Source organism: Dermacentor andersoni, chromosome 9, assembly GCF_023375885.2.
Source record: "Dermacentor andersoni chromosome 9, qqDerAnde1_hic_scaffold, whole genome shotgun sequence".
Lineage (NCBI taxonomy): Eukaryota > Metazoa > Arthropoda > Arachnida > Ixodida > Ixodidae > Dermacentor > Dermacentor andersoni.
In genome coordinates this window covers 139,151,414-139,170,111 of record NC_092822.1, presented here as the reverse complement: position 1 = coordinate 139,170,111, position 18,698 = coordinate 139,151,414, and the positions used below count along the sequence as shown (strand labels likewise).

The 18,698-nt window shown below is 47.2% G+C and overlaps 1 long non-coding RNA gene across 2 annotated transcripts; it reads left to right on the top strand.

The window, feature by feature from the left end:
* The first annotated feature begins 938 nt into the window (after window positions 1-938).
* On the top strand, window positions 939-5,400 carry LOC140213137 (uncharacterized). Of its 2 annotated transcripts, XR_011890109.1 has the most exons (3): window positions 939-1,219; window positions 2,050-2,161; window positions 2,373-5,400. It is a non-coding gene; the product is annotated as an uncharacterized lncRNA (long non-coding RNA). The 2 variants fall into 2 exon arrangements; XR_011890108.1 differs by lacking the exon at window positions 939-1,219 and having other exon boundaries at window positions 1,489-2,161.
* Window positions 5,401-18,698: the final 13,298 nt, after the last annotated feature.

Here is an 18,698-nt window from a genome sequence, read left to right as displayed (position 1 = left end):
AGCTACGCCACAGAAAAAGATTTCAGCAAGAGTGGACACTCCCATACAGCTCAGTGGTCGAATTGACGGCGGAGCACCGCGCCACCGACATTAGAGTGTTTTAGTTGAGCGTGTTTACGCTCCGCTAAGCAGCTAAGCGGAGCGGAAGCGCGAATGCGCATGCGCCGTCCGCTTAGCCGTAAGCGGGCTAGCGGAGCGAGGAACACGGTCCACTTAGAAGCTGCCTGAGTGGAGTGGGCAGCGCAGCGCTTTGGCTAGCGTTGGCGTCAGAAAGGATTGGATTGGCTGCAGAAAGCAAGCGCGCTGGCTATGACGTGGCGTTCCCCAAGACGGCACTTTATTTTTGAATGGATGAAATGGACCGCTAACGCATTACAAGCACACGTCTAGATACGTCATGGAGTTATAAGTTATATATACACATATATAGGTTTTACTGAAAAAGAGTGATCAATAGGTGTTTTTATTTTCTTTCATTACCCTGAATTTGTCCAGGGGGCGCGGCAACTACGAAAGGTCCGCTCCGCTACGCTAAACGTATAACTAGACTGTTTTAGCAGAAAGTTTTTGACGGTCCGCTCCGCTCAGCGGGCTAGTGGAAGCGCAAGTGCGCATGCGCGACCCGTTCAGCCATGAGCGGGCGAGCGGACGGGAGCCCCCAGGGCCCGCACACTCTCAAGTTCAACAAATGGCCACAGAGGGCGAAAAAATCGACCGCGCGGCGCTGCTAAAGAAACAGGCATAGTACACCAATTAAAAAGGTTCCCCGTTGAGCACATTATCTCCCGCTAGAGGCGCCGTAGTAAGCGCAATTTTAACCTACAAACTTTCTTCAACAGTAAACGAAGCGTTTTTATTGCATGATAAAAACTACAAAATTATAACTCCTAATTATACATTGCACTTTTCATTACCAACTTTGTTGTTTTTTTGTCATTTTAAACGCAAAATAGCGTTCAGCATCATCGACCTCCCACGTGACCTCTGGCCTGAATTTAAAATTTTTACCGGTATGTTCGCGTGCGCGGCAGGTACGGATTCCTTGGTTCGTACATTGGTTGGTTATTTTGTGCTAACACCAGTTTACTGCGCTTCGATGTCTCGCGTTATTTAATTTGGGGTGTAAGCCTGAAAGCTAGGTTTCAGTCGTGAGCCATGTGGAACACGTCTGCATCGAAATGGGAGCCGGGTCCTGCTGCAGCTGGGGACAGCAATACCGGTGAGTCGTTTAACATCACTGCTTCAATCGCTATGTAATTTATTCGTCTCGTTAACTTACAGGCGGAGGTAAGTTAACGAACTAGATGCTGCATTACATAAGGGCAGTCAGGACTCTCCGTTGCTGTTTCCGAAATAAACTTTCAGTTGTGAGGCCATCATTATACACACATTCACGAAAGAGAAACGATATCGGAACGCGTGTCACATTTTTCATCTCGTTGTAGCCGTAGCCATAAGTGCCTGAGTTTCCTTATCAATATATTTTTTTTTCGAGTCCGCCGGCAACTTCTTTCGTTCACAGAACCGAATAACCTTTTGATAAACTGAAGCTAAAGTACTGAATTTAATGTATTAAACAGTTGCACACATGATAATTCACCCATATTTCGTACCTGTTGGTTCCAAATGTTCTTGCTGTTCAGTTTGGCTTACCTCAGGACATCTACTTTTGCAGTAGTGAAGCGGTGTATCACGTTCATGCACAAAAAGAATGCATCATTTCTAATAGCTTCATGTCTTTCATCTCTTTGCTTGCGAAATCAGCAGTGTGATCTCCTGTAGTGTATAAACGAGCGCACAAATGTACTTATTTGTGATCTTAATAATACTTAAGCTGTTGACATGCATTGTAGTTACGCAGACATCAATTTTACAGAGAGTAACCATATTTATTTAGCATGCTGCTTAAGCACCCTAGAACAAACAGTGTACATTTGCATGTGTTCTGTAGTCACAAACCATTGCAATGTATATGTCGCACCTTTACGCATCTTATATTGCAAAATTGTGCTTATTCAATTTCTGATGCAGTCAAAATTTCTGTTCCAGACATGCAGTAATGAGGATGGCACCAGTATAAAGCAACACACTCCATGCACTAAACAGAAGCTGCTGCCTGCTACAACAAGGTCATTGTGTGGACTTTGGCTGCTACTACAAGGTAAACAACACCTGGTTCAGAAATAAATATGCTTGATATATGCTGTATTGGCTTGCTAGTCTTGAGATACATGTCAGTTGTTTGTAGCAGATGATATGACCATTTGTTCATGTTTACAGTTCAGCATAATTAGTTCGAACATAAAAGAAAACACTGCATGAGTTTGGATAATCTCTGCTGTATCTCATGTGCCATTGTTCTGCTCCAACAGAGTCTGTGCCAAGTACATCTTGGTCATCACGGGAGCCCCCATCTACACCAACAGGAAGGGGCTGGAGCTGAATTCGCAAGACCACAAACAAAGAAGCCATTCCAGAATTATTTGGATGAGATATCAAGTCTACGAACGACTGTTTCAAGAGTGAAAAGAGCCTACGCCATCATTCCACCAGCACGGATATTGGCCGAGTCATCCAGGTACCTCAACAACCAAAATTATTTGTCTTCAGATGTACCTGCAACCTCTGAATAAGCACAGATGATGCTGGCTAAGAGTGTTCTGTCAGCTTGCCCTTCCTTAGTGAGCTTCCTGGCCCTGCCAGTTCTTGCCAAGTATAATTTTGTTTCAATGAATGCAAGTTTTTTCATTCCACACTTTTGTTAGAGATCATTCCTATTCCTCATACAAACAATAAAGGTCAACCGATTCTTTGCTCATACTTAATGCCAGTCACTGTCTAGTAGCATAACATATGTGTAGCAGTTCTTTCTAGTGTATGTTGCCATGTGCAATTCCTCTCCTGAAATAGCTGATGCAGCATTGGCGTGTGTCTTGCATTAACCTTTACACTGTGTGCTATGTAGCATTTAACTTTTGTTAATGTTTTTGGCTTTCAATGCTTGCAAGGTAGAGTGGCTTCTTTCTTGAATGCAAGCTTTCTCATTCCCATATTGAATTCCTAGTCTCATTCAGGATTGCTATTCTTGCTCGACAGCCTGTGTTTTTGTGAAAGCTACATTGAAGTGATTGATTGCAGAATCTGGTTTCGGCGCTGTCCGACTTGGTACTTGTCACCGTGTTACATTTCTCATATGTGGGAGCCTGGTCAGTTGCATTGGGAAACAGTCTCTCGAGGCAAGCACCTGCTCCTACAGTCAGCACAGTGACATAGACTGCGAATTTACACGCACACCGTGGTTGGTGCTCCCCGTTCCGTCCTTTCCTGCTGCTGCTGTGTGCAAATTTTGCTTGTGGTCTTCCTCGGCCATGATTTGGCGTCAACGGACACTCTCATACATAATTACATGGTTCTAACTGTATGAAGTTGATATCCACATGTGTGGAAAGGCCTGCAAAAGTGACTGCAACATAGTGATGTTCACAAAACCGACCATGCCCATATATAGAGAATGTGGGGGACCAAGTGTGAGTTACACATTAGTGGCATGCAAAAGAACAAAAAGAAACGTGCATGTAGGAAAGGAGGTAACGCTAAAATGCCGGGCACTCCATGTCGCTGTTGGCTGTGGCAGCAGATGCTTGCGTCACCCGATTGCTTCGCAATGCAAGCTGCTCATATTCAACGCCGACTGTCGGTGCAAACATGTGGGACACATTGTCCAATCTGCTTGCGCTGCTGGTTGTTGCTTGTTACCAGACTGCAGTGTGCGACGAAGGCAAGCACTATGCCTACAGTCGGACGGTTGAATGTGTCGCAAGCAACCCGTGTGTGTGTATGCTCACTGTTGTCATGTAGATCGTAGCCAATGCATAGTGCCAATGTATAGATTGAGCATTATGTTAGAGTATGCTGAAGTGATTTGATTGCATAATCTTGTTTCAATGTTGTCCCACTTGGTCATGGTTGCCGTGTTACATTTCTGGGATGTGGCAGCCTGTTCAGTTGTATTGGCCAATGGCCTCTCGAGGTAAGCACCTGCTCCTGCAGTCCACACAGTGACACAAACTCCCTGTTTACATGTAGTGTGATTGGTGCTCCCTGTTTGTCCTTTCCTGCTGCAGCCGTGGGTAAAGCATGCTTGTGGCCTTCTTTGGCCATGATTTGGCGTGAACAGAGACTATGATACATGATTACATGGTTTGAAGTGTATGAAGTTGATATCCACATGGGTGGAAAGGCCTGTAAAAGTGGCTGCGAAATGGCAATTCCCACAAAACAGACCACATCCATATTGAGAGCAGGTGGGGCACTAAGTGTGAGCAACACATTAGTGGCCACCGAAAGAACAAAAAGAAACGCGCATGTAGGAAAGGAGGTAACACTAGGATGCCGGGTAGTTCATGTCGCTGTGTTGGCTATGGCAGCAGGTGCCTGCGTCACCCGATTGATTCGCAGTGCAAGTTACGGTGACGGTCAGTGTAAACAGGTGGGGCACTGTCCAATCTGCTTGTGCTGCTGGTTGTCACTCGTTACTAGACCACCATGTGCGACGTAGGCAAGCACTGTGCCTGAAGTCGGATAGCTGAATAAGCTGTATGCAATTTGTAGTGCGTGAATGCCCACTGTTGTCATATGGATCTTAGCCAATGTACAGTGTATTGTCTGAACCTTATGCGGTGATTGAATGCAGTCTAGTTTGATAATGGTCGCCGTGTTCTGTTTCTTCGATGTGGCGATCTGGTTAGCTGCATGGGCAACAGTCTCCCGAGGTAACCATCTGCTCCTGCAGTCCACACAGCGACAAAGACTCCCAATTTACATGCACCGTAATTGGTGCTCTCCCCATTCGACATTTCTTGCTTGAGCCGCCGGCAAATTATGCTTGTGGGCCTTCATCGGCCGTGATGTGGCGTGAGCGGAGACAGCGCACGTTATTACATGGTCCGAAGTTGATAGCCACATAGGTGGAAAGGCCTGCAAAACTGGCTGCAAAATGGTGATGCCCACATTGAGAATGTGGGGCACCAACTATGAGTTACACATTAGCGGCCCCCGAAAGAACAAAAAGAAACGTGCAGGTTGGAAAGGCGGGAACGCTAAAATGCCGTTTAGTCCATGTCGCTGTGTTGGTTGCGGCAGCAGATGCCTTGCGTCACCCGATTGCTTCGCAATGTAAGTTACGGCGACTGTTAAAGCAAACAGGTGGTGCACTGCCCAATTTGCTTGCGCTACTGATTGTCGCTCGTTACCAGATCGCCATGTGCGGCGACGAAAGTGAGCAGTTTACGAGCTCGCGTTAATGGTTTCAGCGCATCTCGACATGCAAATTTTATTTCTGATCTTGTATGAGAAGGTGCACTGCTTTTCTTCTGCCAATAAAGTCGCACGTCCTGTTCACTCACTTGTGGCTTGTTTGTATGGGCGTCAGTAGAGGCTCTTTAGTCTCCTGGCCATTAAAACGCGGCAGCTGAGGCATGCCGCAAAGCCAGCGAGGCGAGCACGGCGCGTACCCAGCGTACGGCACCGGTATAAAGCAGCCATATTGAATATTGTACTATAAAAAAAGACATTTCCGCTTTCTGTTTAAGTAGCGCCATCTGTCGGGCCCCCCACTAAGTTTCATGCGCTGCCGCTTCTTATTTTCGAACCACTGTGGAAGGTACAGTTTCCCTTCTCTAAAGTTGTTCTTTATTCTATGGGAGCCCCCTCTCCGCTAGAAAGCTTTCTCAGCGGAGCGCGGCGAGTGGGTCAAGCGGGTCTAGCGAAGCAAAATGGCTGCCCCCCGTGCTGCTGGCCCGTCAACGAGCTCGTTTGAATCGGGATTTGTAAAGCGCAAACCTAGAGTACACTTTAGGAGACACGAAGATCTTCTACTTCGGGAGGTTGTGGCCATGAACCTGTTCCAGAACCCTGCCATGTGCGCACGTTTATGCGGACCACGTTTTAGGCGTACTGAAATAGCAATAAACCTTGCCTTGGCTACACACAGCGTAACGGCGTTGTTAATGTAAGGATTATATTATATATATATATATATATATATATATATATATATATATATATATAAAGAAATCAAAATGCAATGTATTGCGTGAAATGCCTTCAGTCATTTCAGTAATTCCACATATATTATTTTATTGTGGCAATTCTGACAACTTCAGTATTATGTTCATAGCGGTTTTACCTTCTGCGGCAAGGTGGCGCGTCAGGCGAACACATGCCTTTCGGACGCAGCCGGGCCTGATTCTTCGTCCGCCGCTCCGCTAACTGTGAGCGGGTACGCGAGGGCGGAGCGGACCGTCAAAAACGTTCTGCTAAAACACTCCACTAAAACGTGAAAATCGCCCACCGCTCCGTTGCGGCTTAGCTCGGCAGCTCGGAGCGCAGCCTACCGCAAAGACGCTAAACTAAATCGCTCTATTATTACCTGAACCACACTTGCGGTTTCGGTTGTGGGCGGGGGCGTTTTGAACGCTAGCTGGTACGCGTTACGCGTACAAGCTAGCGTTTTATTTTTTTCCCTTCTAAAGCTCAACCGCGCGCGGCCTTGGTGCGAAATTGTTTCCATAATCATCATCAGCCTATTTAATGTCCACTGCAGGACGAAGGCTCTGCGATCTCCAATTACCCCTGTCTTCCGCCAACCGATTCCGACTAGCGCCTGCGAATTTCCTCGCCCCTGCTGGTCTTCTGCCGTCCTCGACTGCGCTTCCCTTTTCTAGGCACCCATTCTGTAACCCCAATGGTCCACCGGTTAAATAACCAGCGCTTTACTTGATCTGCCCCGCTCTATTTTTTTCTATTCATGTAAGAATATCGGCTATACCCGTTTGCTCTCTGATAGTTTGATTAAGTAAAAATTATTGCGAATGATCTTTGCAAGCTTCTATTAAACATCTGCCACGTGCAATTTCATAAAAAAGACGCAAGGCGCCTTCTGAAATCAGGAAATGTTTATTTTGCCCAATATAAATGCTCGTTCCGGGCTTTTTGTGCATTTATTCAAGGTTGTGGCTCCAGGTAAGCAGCAGCGGTTCCCGTACGAAGCTCTACCTGACGACGTTACCTGAAGAAGTAAATTACAAGCACGTGTAATTCTTGTATTAACATCTGATAGGAACAATGCATGTAGAGCCCTACAAACAAAAGCAGTACGCTTTTACATACATGGGGTAGAAAATACCCAACTTATCCCAAACAATACCGTACATAGCGCAGCAATATCACGAAAACATCCTATTTCCAAGAATTCGCCTCTTCCCGGACTTCATTTCCTGCACGTTAAGACCACAAATACACTGGTGACTGCACGTGTCCAAAATAACATAGCTTCAACTAACGCGATAATACGCTGCGTATACACAGAGGTGGCCACAACACAGGCTCTCACATTGTGCTGTACGCTCGCAGAATTTCTTCTACTCGCACTCACGACAAATGGTTGGGTGCAAAGCCTGTTTTCAGTCGTTCAGAAGCCAGAATTTTCTAGTTACAAGTTCCTGGTGTTTGAGCTTCTTAGCGTTATTTTTGCGCCTTCTCCCGGTGCAAGCAACACACTCCTGTCTTATCACTTTTGGCAATCGCTCGCGTTTTCGACAAGCGTGAGTACCAATAGAAGGTATATGTTTTCCAGGGCCGTAAAAAGTGTCACGAACTTGCCCCAATAAGATTCAGTACCCACGAAAAAACTACGCCACACGGTCGTCCTGCTTTTCGTTAACTGCGTCACAACGCCACGCGCGGCGAGCGTGCCTCACAAGTACAAAATAGTACCGAAATTAACTTTTAACAATCTTGGGCGTCAGAAAAAGCACCACGAACTTGTCTTGTAAGATCCATTAAAGCGCCAAACTCAACTAAGCACGACGGCCGACCTGCTTTTCGAGAATTGCGTCACAACGCCAGGCGCGGCGAGCGTGCCTCAAAAGTACAAAAATGTACAGAAAAATATTTTCAACAATGTTGGGCTTCAGAAAATGCGCGATAAACCTGTCTTGTGAGATACATTAAAGCGCGAAACTCAACTAAGCACGTTGGCCGACCTGCTTTTCGATAATTGCGTCACAACGCCAGGCGAGGTGAGCATGTCTCCAAAGTACAAAAAGTGCCGAAATTAATTTTCAGAAATGTTGGGCGTCAAAAAATGCGGGATAAAAGTATCTTGTAGGATACATTAAAGCGCGAAACTAACCTAAGCACGACGGCTGACCTGCTATTTGATAATTGCGTCACAACGCCAGGCGAGGCGAGCGTGTCTCAAAAGAAGAAAAAAGTACCGAAATTATTTTCAACGATGTTGGCCGTCGAAAAAAGCGCGATAAACTTGTCTTCTAAGATCCATTAAAGCGCGAAACTCAACTAAGGGCGACAGCCGACGTGCTTTTCGATAGTTGCGTCACAAAGCCAGGCAAGGTGAGCATGTCTCACAAGTACAAAAAAGTGCCGAAATTAATTTTCAAGAATGTTGGGCGTCAAAAAAAGCGGGATAAAATTATCTTGTAAGATACATTAAAGCGCGAAACTCAACTAAGCGCTACATCCGACCTGCATTTCGATATTTGCGTCACAACACCAGGCGAGGTGAGCATGTCTCAAAATTACAAAAAAGTGCCGAAATTAATTTTCAAGAATGTTGGGCATGAGAGAAAGCGCGGTAAACTTGTCTAAAAGGACTTCCTCTTGGGCAAGTTGGTGCTTAGATTTCCTAGGTATACTTTGTGGCGCAAAATACATTTCTTGAAAAGGGACAGAAGAAAGGGAGACAGTGAAGCTCCAAACTACCAACTGTATAATGACAGCCTGAGCAAACTTATAGAAGAAAATACAACTTCCGCTCATGCGCAGGGAGCCAAGGTGTGATAGAACAACATGGTCATGATAACATACTTTGGATGAAGCACATTTCTGCGGAATATAATACGATAGATGTATCGCTGACACAATCAGACCCTTTCTTTTTAATATAAAACGCTTCCAACAACTCCCTTGCAGTTTGGTCCCAACTTTTGCAAGAATCAATACCTGTTCAAAGCATGGCCTACAACGACAGGCTTTACAGTGCGCAGGAAGATGCGCGTTGTCACACTTGCCGATGCTATTAGCGTGCTCCTTCAGTCTGTCATTAATACAAAGTCCCGTTTGTCCGACGTATGACTTGTCGCAATCTAGGGGTATCTCGTAGACCACACCTTCAACGCAGTCCCTGAAATGTTTGGCGTGCTGCTTCTGGCAGCCCCGCGGCCCCTCGCGTGTGATCCGAGGGCACAATTCAGTTAACTTGTTGGGAGCCCATAAGACAACCGGAATGTCATATATGGTAGCTACCTTCTTGAGGTTATGGCTCACACGGTGCACATAAGGTACTACTTCTGGTTTTACTCGCTCCCTTTCCTTCGAGTGCGTTTTCCCACTCGCAGCGGTAGTTTTCAGCTTCTGTAGGAGGGACTCAACCACGGCATTTAAGACAGACTGAGGGTAGCCTGCTTTTTGAAGTCTCTCAAGTTGATGGAAAAAACTCGCCTGCATTACATGCACACATGACTTCCGCAGAGCCGATTCCAGGCAAAGTAAGGCGATTCCACGCTTCACAGTCTTAGAGTGCGCTGAGTCATATTGTAGCAATTCTTTTTTACCTCGAGGGAGGTACGCACAGCAAACGTGATCACGCTTAAGTGTTAGGTTAAGGTATAAAAATTGCAACGAACTGTCCTTCGGAAGCTCGTTAGTAAAAGTAAGTCCTTTTGCGTTTCCTCTAAAAACATCTAAAAGCTGCTCAACCATTTCATGGCATGGCAAGGGGCATCAATTGTCAATACCAACTAAAAAATTGTCAACGTATCTAAAATCTTTAAGAACATTAGGATGAGATGAAGCGAAAACACATTCTAGTGCGGGTCAAAGTAGGATAAAAAGATGTCACATAAAATGGGTGTTACACGTGAACCAATGCAGATGCGCTCTTTCTGCAAAAATATGCGATGTTCAAAAGTTACAAAGGTGCCGTTGAGATAAGCTTCCAAGAGGGAAACAAAATTCGAAGCCGACATCTCCATTTTAGACACAAAATTAGCTTCACCATTGTCCTCAATGCACTGTTTAACGGCTTTTAGTTCAGTATGCGGAACCGAGTAAAAAGGGTCATTTACATCAACGGATAACACATAGCCTGTTTTTTGGCTGTCACGGAAATATTCAAAAACTTTATCCGAGTTTCTAGTCAAGAAAGGGTCATTGAGTTGAAGAAGCTGCAGGGATTTTAACAAAAAACTGCTGACGTGATATTGCCACGTGTCCCGTTCACAAATAATCGTTCGAAACGGGTCATCAACCTTATGGGTCTTGGCACTGAAGGAAGCTCGAAGAGAATCTTTTTTACTCTCTCTGATCTGTTTAGCTTTCTGATAGTTTTTAGATACGTTGACGATCTTTTAGTTGTTATTGACAATAGATGCCCCTTGCCATGCCATGAAATGGTTGAGCAGCTTTTATATGTCTTTAGAGCAAACGCAAAAGGACTTGCTTTTACTAACGAGCTTCCGAAGGACAGTTCCTTGCAGTTTTTAGACCTTAACCTAACACTTAAGAGTGATCACGTTTGCTGTGCGTACCTCCCTCGAGGTAAAAAGGAATTGCTGCAGTATGACACAGCGCACTCTAAGACTGTGAAGCGTGGAATCGCCTTACTTTGCCTGGAATCATCATCATCAGCCTGGTTATGCCCACTGCAGGGCAAAGGCCTCTCCCATACTTCTATAACTACCCCGGTCATGTACTAATTGTGGCCATGTTGTCCCTGCAAACTTCTTAATCTCATCCGCCCACATAACTTTCTGCCTCCCTCAGCTACGCTTTCCTTCCCTTGGAATCCATTCCGTAACTCTTAATGACCATCGGCTATCTTCCCTCCTCATTACGTGTCCTGCCCATGCCCATTTCTTTTTCTTGATTTCAACTAAGATATCATTAACTCGCGTTTGCTCCCTCACCCAATCTACTCTTTTCTTATCCCTTAACGTTATAACAATCATTCTTCTTTCCATAGCTCCTTGCGTCGTCCTCAATTTAAGTAGAACCCTTTTCGTAAGCCTCCAGGTTTTTGCCCCGTTCGCGAGTACTGTTAAGATACAGCTGTTATAAACTTTTCTCTTGAGAGATAATGGCAACCTGCTGTTCATGATCTGAGAATGCCTGCCAAACGCACCCCAGCCCATTCTTATTCTTCTAATTATTTCAGTCTCAGTCTCAGTCTCAGAGCCTGGAATCGGCTCTGCGCAAGTCATGTGTGCATGTAATGCAGTCGAGTTTTTTTCCATCAACTTGAGAGAGTTCAAAAAGCTGGCTACCCTCAGTCTGTCTTAAATGCCGTGGTTGAGTCTCTCCTACAGAAGCTGAAAACTACCCCTACGAGTGGGAAAACGCACTCGAAGGAAAGGGAGCGAGTAAAACAAGAAGTAGTACCTTATGTGCACCGTGTGAGCCATAACCTCAAGAAGGTAGCTACCAGATATGGCATTCCGGTTGTCTTTTCGGCTCCCAACAAGTGAGCTGAATTGTGCCCCCGGATCACACGCGAGGGGCCGCGGGGCTGCCAGAAGCAGCACGCCAAACATTTCAGGGACTGCGTTGAAGGGGTGGTCTACGAGATACCCCTAGATTGCGGCAAGTCATACGTCGGACAAACGGGACGTTGTATTAATGGCAGACTGAGGGAGCACGCTAATAGCATCGGCAAGTGTGACAACGTGCATCTTCCTGCGCACTGTAAAGCCTGTCGTTGTAGGCCATGCTTTGAACAGGTATTGATTCTTGGCAAAAGTAGGGACCAAATTGCAAGGGAGTTGTTCGAAGCGTTTTATATTAAAAAGAAAGGGTCTGATTGTGTCAGCGATACATCTATCGTATTCCGCAGGAATGTGCTTCATCCAAAGTATGTTATCATGACCATGTTGTTCTGTCACACCTTGGCTCCCTGCGCATAAGCGGAAGTTGTGTTTTCTTCTATACGTTTGTCCAGGCTGTCATTAAACAGTTGGTAGTTTGGCGCTTCACTGTATCCCTTTCTTCTGCCCCTTTTCAAGAAATGTATTTTGCGCCACAAAGTATACCTCGGAAATAAACTTGTCTATTAAGGTACATCAAAGCGAGAAACTAAACTACGGCGTGCCTCATAATCAAAAAGTGGTTTTGGCACGTAAAACCCCATAATTTAATTTTACATTAAAGCGCGAAACTCAGCTAAGCGCGACGGCCGACCTGTTTTTCGATAATTGCGTCACAACGCCAGGCGCGGCGAGCGTGCCTCAAACGTACAAGAAAGTACCAGAATTCATTTTCAACAATGTTAGGCGTCAGAAAAAGCGGGATAAAATTATCTTGTAATATACATTAAAGCGCGAAACTCAACTAAGCGCGCCTGCCGACCTGCTTTTCGGTAATTGCGTCACAACGCCACGCGCGGCGAGCGTGCCTCAAAAGTACAGGAAAGTACCAGGATTAATTTTCAACGATGTTGGGCGTCAGAAAAAGCGCGTTAAACTTGTCTTGTGAGATCCATTAAAGCTCGAAACTCAACTAAGCACGAGGGCCGACCTGCGTTTCGATAATTGCGTAACAACGCCAGGCACGGTGAGCGTACCTCAAAAGCACAAGAAAGTACAGAAATTATTTATCAACAATGTTGGGCATCAGAAAAAGCGCGATAAACTTATCTTGTAAGATTCATTTAAGCGCGAAACTCAACTAAGCACAACGGCCGACCTGCTTTTCGATCTAAACGTAACAGCGCAAACATCTAAGACGAGCCACAAAAAGAAAGACAGGACACACACTGGCGCTGACTAACAACTTTTTTCCTTTCGTCGTCGATGCAATTATATACCTAGGCCACATAATCGCGCAGGCGCAGAGAATACATTACCGACATCTGCCAACTTATCGTATACGTAAACGTAGGAAATAAAATTCTGATTGGTGCAGGGACAACGATGTGTCACTAATGCAATTATTTCCTTGCCTTTTTATGTGATAGGCCTCTAAGGCAAGCCGCGCATGTTCATTCTTGCTTTTTCCAAGAATTATCGTCCGATCAAGTCGCGCCTCGCAATTGCTGCAAGAGTTTATATGCGCAACCAGGTGCGCTCCTTTATCTACATTTTTGTTTACTTTTTGCGTATGTTCCCTGAGTCGCTCAATGACGCAACGCCCTGTCTGGCCAACGTATGTCTTACCACATGAGAGTGGAATGCCATAAACTACGCCAACAGCGCACGACACGTATGAGGCGTCATGCCGAATTTGGCATTCTCCTCTGTTCTCTCCGCAGATGCGGGAACATAGCTTTGAAAGCTTGTTTGGCGCAGAAATTGCCAAAGGAACGCCATGCCTGCAAGCAACTTTCTTGAGTTGATGGGTCACCTTATGTATATTAGGGACCACCGCAGGCCTTCGCGTTTCACGTTCGGTGGCCGACCTTTTTGTGGTTTTACTTTTCTGGATCAGAGCTTCAACCACTGCAGTCAAAAGCGACATAGGGAACCCAGCTGCCAAAAGTCGGCTGATCTGATTGTCAAAACTTTCTTGCATCTTGTGCACACACGAACTCTTAAGTGCCAATTCTATACATGACGATGCAATACCTCTTTTCACAATCTTCGAGTGCGCAGACCTGAAGGAGAACAGTTCCTTTTTCGCACGGGGTTGATACGCCCAACACACATGGCGTTCACAGAATTCAAGCTTCAGTTCCAAGAACTGCAATACGCTGTTTTGTGGACTCTCGTGGGTAAACATAAGACCTTGTCCATGTACTTTAAAATCTTCTAAAACCTTATTAATCGTATCCTGGTAGGACGAGTCAAGCGATAAAAATACCAAAAAATCATCGACATATCTAAAAACTTTTAAAACTTTCCGCTCAATAAAAGCATGGTCTAAAGAATGATCTACACTAGACAAAAAATATCCACAAGCACGGGAGCAACACATGATCCAATACAAATACCATTCCGTTGTAAATACGGTTGGTCATTAAAAACAATAAATGTAGCTCTAAGGTAATATTCTAAAAGACTTAAAAAATTTCCCACTGAAAGTCCGGCATGATTCTGGAACGAGATCGTACCACTATACTCAATACATTCATGTACCGAAGACAGGAGTTGACGCTGTGGAATTGAATAAAATAAATCTTCAACATCAACAGAAAAACCATAACCTACATCCTTATTCCCACGCAAGAACTGCACCACGTCATTCGAATTCTTTGTTCGGAAAGGGTCGTTCACTGTTAGCAACTTTAAGTTCTTTCGCAGGAATTGGCTCACATTCTTCTGCCAACAACCAGATTCACTAATAATGGTCCTGAATGGTGAATCTGGCTTGTGGGTTTTAGCCTTAAAAAAATACCGATAGGCACTTGTCTCTACTTTTCTCTATGCTTTTTGCAAGCGGCATCAATTCCAGTTTTTTTCTTTTACAAAAGTCAACAAACTTTGTTTTTATCCTAACTGCACTTTTCTTAATAGGAACAAAGTTTTTTTTTTAGCACAGCCTGCAACGCTTTCTCGTTAAAGAATTGCAGTTATTGCAGTTCTTGGCGATCAACTTCCGGTTCGGATGCGAGCGCACGTCTTTTCCTGGCGCTCCGTTTCTTTTCGACAGTTACGCGCGCTGTTCGCGTCTCACCATCTTCTGTCGCACATCCTCTTCATCGGTGTCGCTTCGGCCACACGTCGAGACAAGCCTCGGAAAGGTGCGTTGCTTTCTGGCCGTTTTACGGCCGCTTTTACGCGCCAGCTAAGTCTAATGCATGGCCATGACTGCGTTGATGACCGAGCCCGGGTCATCGAAGCTGCCTCCATCTGACGACCATGAACAACGCCAGAGACAATCAGCTTTGATGACGCCTGCCCAAGACTGGGGCCAGGAAGCGGCTACGCCACGTCCCGAAGGCGTTCCGGAAGCGTCTACCACAGAACGCTCTGCTGGGATGCATGAAGAACGCTGTGGGCATGCTACCGCTGACCAACAACATAGACGCGAACGCCAAAGACCAAAGAACAATAGGGAACCGAACGAACGCAGCCGCAGCCGCCACCGTCGTGATAGAGACCGCTCTGCAAGTCTGTCAACGACGGCCAGTGCGGTATCGAAACGAACGCGGCACGACTCTTTTACGTCATCGACCTACGAAGACGCGTCCGCCCCTTCCAGTGACGAAGACGACATGCAAACACAAGCACCACCGACATCCTCAAGCCTACAGTCTGATGTGACAACGCCACGTCAAGCAGAGACTGCATTGCACGCGTCTCAAGAACTGTTTTCTTACGCAAACTCAACTGAGAAGCTAGAGACAATTTGAGACGCCGGAGCCCACTCCCAGGACGCGTTTGAAGATTACGGTGACGAAGGAGTGTGGAAAGTGCAACGCCGTAAGCACAACCAAACGCGGCCCGAGAAGGAAACACAGAAACTTTTGTGCTAGTCGTGAAACCACGGGTAAACGTGGCGCTCACGACTGTACCAGGCAAGGACCTCCACCGCAACTTCGTGATGGCCACACCCGCTGCCGTCAACACCAAGCCTTTGACGTACACGCTGCAACCAGCATCTAACACCATACGATTGCTCGTTCACGACAAGAGGCAAGCAGACGGGCTTCTCAAACTGTCACACCTAGACGTGAACCACGGACAGATACCAGTACAAGTGTATCAGGCACCCGGACGAGACATGTGTCGAGGTGTTATATACAACGTTGACTGCAATGAAACAAAGGCTGAACTCCGGGCAGCCTTGACCTGTGAGCACCGACGTATCCTTGACGCGCGCCCAATGGGAAAGCGTGGGGCATGTCTACTGACTTTTGAAGGACGCCACCCCCCTAACACAGTCGTGTATTACGGCCGCATCACCCGAGTTTCAATTTACGAACCTAAAAGCATCGTGTGTAATCATTGTCATCGCTTTGGTCACAAGAATGATGTCTGCCCGCACGAAGCGGTATGTCCTACATGCGGCAAGACACACGAAGGTAGTACTACTGGCAATGAATGCAAACAGACGACGCCCAGATGCCGCAACTGTGAAGAAGAAGGTCTCACGGCGACTGACCCGAAGTGTCCAGCTAAACTGAAGTCCGACGCAAAAATTGCCAAGAAACTCCGCTCAAGGCCCCGCTCTCGTCGTAGAAGGCACGGCGCACACCGATCGAGAAGCCGCACTAGAACTGTCCAGTGCCATGACGTCAAATTGACGCAGCAGCTACTTGAAAATGAAAACATCTCAACGCAGCCACGTACCATAAAGGAAGCAGTGAACGAGATTGTTTCAAAGAAGTGCGCACAACCAACAACGGGAGGAAACGGCTACAACCTCAACCACGCAGCAGCGCTCAAGCGAACTCAACCAAGTGGAGACAAACCGGCGAACTCTTTACCTTATACCACACCTATGCTGCCTTCACCATCGCAGCTGGTTGATACATCGAAAGACAGTGTAGAAGCTGAGATTGCGGAACTCGCACGACAGAACGTCGAACTGCGGCGGAAACTAGAAGAGAACGAAAAAAGGCATACAGCACTGCTCGAACGTGTTCGTGCCAAGCGACAGCAGCAGCCATGCAATCCGCAGGAGCTCACTAAAATGCAAGAAACAACCTCTACTACCACACAGCAGACAGACCTGGCTCTGCTGGTACAACTTTTGCACCCTCTCCTCCAAGCGCAGGAGAAGCACTTCCAACGACAATATGGCTTGCTCCAACAGCTCTTCGCCTCGCGTCAATAGCCACCCGGCTTCGCGTACAGCCCTCGACAGTCCCACTCCACACGTTCTACAGTGGAACTGCCGAGGGCTCGGCACTTGTGCGACAGAACTGAACCTCTTGTTTGACTGTGTCGGACGCCCCCTTGCGCTTTTACTTCAAGAAACTAATGGCACAGATCGGACACTACGACAGTTCAATGGTTATTACCAACCGTCAATAGAGCATAGAAACAGGAAACGACACCGAAACCCGCAGCACAATGGTATCGCCAGTGCAGCCGAAGAATTTGTAATACGGGGACAAGCGGCTATCTTTGTCCGCACAGACATTCCGCAAACGCAGATTGACACTTCTCAGTACTCGACTGCCGTGCAGGAGGTGGTGGCTGTCCGTTGCAAGATTGCAAAGCGAAATGCAGTGCTGGTATCGGTATACATGCGCCCTGAAGTTAGCTCCCGTACACGCGGTTCATTCACGTGGATTCACGCTTTGCGGAGACGTTACCCAAACGACGACTTCCTGATAGGCGGCGATTTCAACGCCAAGCATCCGCAGTGGGGCTATGACTATCACACGCCCCGCGGAATGGCGCTCGCAGATGCCACGGAGTCAGCTGACTTAGTACTCGCAAATGACACCGACTACCCCACCCGCGCCGCCCTGCACAGTGGACAACGTAGCACGACCCCAGACCTGACGTTATCCACACCAGCCTACGTGAAAGACTGGCGATGCGATCCGGACGCCTGGGGCAGCGACCACTATCCACTGTGGATTACTTTGAACGTGGGACGAAAGCGTGCGGCCGGGCGCACTGTGCGCACGATCCGATGGGATGCCCACAGAAGAGCATTTGCGGAGCAACCCAAGACTTGATCCGTACGGGAGCGGGCGTCACGCGCCCTGCGCAAGGCCACTACTGAGACTGAGGTGAGAGCTGATGCTCCGGTGCCGGACATACATATGCTAAACCTTTGGGATGCGCGCAAGCGAGCACAGTTGACGTACGAAGCCAATGGCCGACGACATCGCGACCGTGTGCGACTTGGACGTCGCACTGCCATCGCTAGAAGATACGCCAAGCGCCTGTATCGGGAACGTTGGAGCCAGCGCTGCTCATCATTCAACGAAAGCACTGGCCTCCACAAGGTGTGGCACACGTTCAAGGCTATGGCAGGTCAGCGTAAAACACGCAGTGCTATTTCAAACGTCTTGCTCAAAACTAGCCAGTCAGTCAGCCAACTCCAAGATGATGCCGCGAACACGTTTTTTCCCCAACCGGCGGCGCCCCCGAACGTCGACATTTACCGGAAAACGCCGCCAGTGACCGATGAGGGCATCCAGGCCCCATTCTCACTCTTCGAGCTCGAACAGGCACTTTCTTCCATCAACGCGCGCAGCGCGCCAGGCTATGACGGCGTGACGTGGGCGGCTCTGAGGAATCTGGAAGAATACGCAAAAAAGCAACTTCTCGAAGAGATTAACGAAGTGTGGATCAAGGGTGAAATCCCAGCAGGATGGAAGCATTCGATAGTCACACCCATACCGAAACCAAACAGCCAGATGTACTGTCGAACATGCGCCCTGTATCTCTCACACTTACTACGTGTAAGCTGGCGGAGCGAATGGCCTTGACACGCATATCTCACTTTCTAGAAACAGAGGGTCGCTTTCATCCAGCCCAGACAGGGTTTAGACCAAACCTTGGCACTCATGACAGCCTCCTACTTGTGAGGGAAGGTGTACTGCGTCGAAAGACAGTCGGTCGCGCAAAGCGACACCCGAGCGTCCTGGTGGCGGTGGACCTCCGTAAAGCTTTTGACACTGTGACGCATGAGGCAATCATCGAGGCAGCTGAGAGGCACGGAATCACGGGCCGCCCCCTCAACTTTGTGCGTTCCTTCCTTCAAGATCGCACTTTTTCCAT